Genomic DNA, 960 nt, shown 5'->3' with positions numbered 1-960 from the left:
GAAGGCGGAGTCCGAGCGCCCGTGGGCGGAGGCCCAGGACGGCCCGGAAAGGCGGCTCTGCAAGACCCTCGAGCCGGCCTGGCGCCACCCCGGGCGGTAGGGAGCGCCCGTACGTGAGCCGAGGCACTGCTGCACCTGTCCTGGTCGCCGCTAACCCATCGGCGTGGTAGGTGTGCGTAAGTGGCTAGTACCCGAGGGTGTGAGGTGGGGTGCTGGGCCATCGCTACGAACCCTATTTCCAAAATGAGCGTGCAGCTGGGTTTTTTGTAGTTTGTTTTTTCTGTATTTAGGATAGGGCCTACAGGGTGTCACTACGTGGATCGGACTCGTAATGATTCTCTTGTTTTCAGCCTCCCAAGTGCTGAGATTGCGTGGCCACTACGCTCGTTCTCAGCTCGCCCCAGGGGCACCAACTATGGCCCCTGGGCTTTGCCGCTGAGCTATCAGGCTGGCCCCCTGGTGCAGCTTTTAAAATGAGTTACTGAGAATGATGCTTGGTGGGGTGGGGCTCACGGAGGAGCTTCCCCAGCTGAGCTTCAAGAGCTGTCTGGACCACCCGTCGGGCGCCTTGATTACTTTTTGTTGTCCATTTTACCTGCGTTGTGTGACCGCAAGATCCATTCCAAGGCCCTTGGCAATTGGAAACAACCAAGATGCCCGTCACTTGAGGAATGGTTGAAAAAGATGTGGTACTTTTATACAGTGGAGTATTACTCAGCTATAAAGAATGATAAACTTCCAAGGCCTTTGGCAGACATCAGCGTTTCATCACCCTGTACTTAGCACAGTGACACATTCTCCAAATAGCCCCCCCACCCCATACAAATATTCCTCCTTTAATAGCGCTCTTTAAAAATCCACACTTTCGGGCTGGAGAGATGGCTCAGTGGTCTAAAGCACCTACTTGAAACAAGCTTGGCAAAGCACAGGGACCGCGGTTCGATCCCCCAGCACCACATG

At 54.8% G+C, this 960-nt stretch overlaps 1 long non-coding RNA gene across 1 annotated transcript in view; it reads left to right on the top strand.

The window, feature by feature from the left end:
• Window positions 1–17: 17 nt before the first annotated feature.
• The window catches only part of LOC111817820, a 3,765-nt gene continuing 2,822 nt past the window's right edge, over window positions 18–960 (top strand). Inside the window, exon 1 of the long non-coding RNA XR_002821926.1 lies at window positions 18–166. This is a non-coding gene — a long non-coding RNA (uncharacterized LOC111817820). The remainder of the gene's footprint in view (window positions 167–960) is intronic.

The sequence above is a fragment of the Octodon degus genome, unplaced genomic scaffold, assembly GCF_000260255.1.
Source record: "Octodon degus isolate 3935 unplaced genomic scaffold, OctDeg1.0 scaffold00071, whole genome shotgun sequence".
In the NCBI taxonomy this organism is placed as follows: Eukaryota; Metazoa; Chordata; class Mammalia; order Rodentia; family Octodontidae; genus Octodon; species Octodon degus.
The sequence above is the reverse complement of the archived record's forward strand: the minus strand, read 5'-3'. Positions and strand labels throughout refer to the sequence as shown.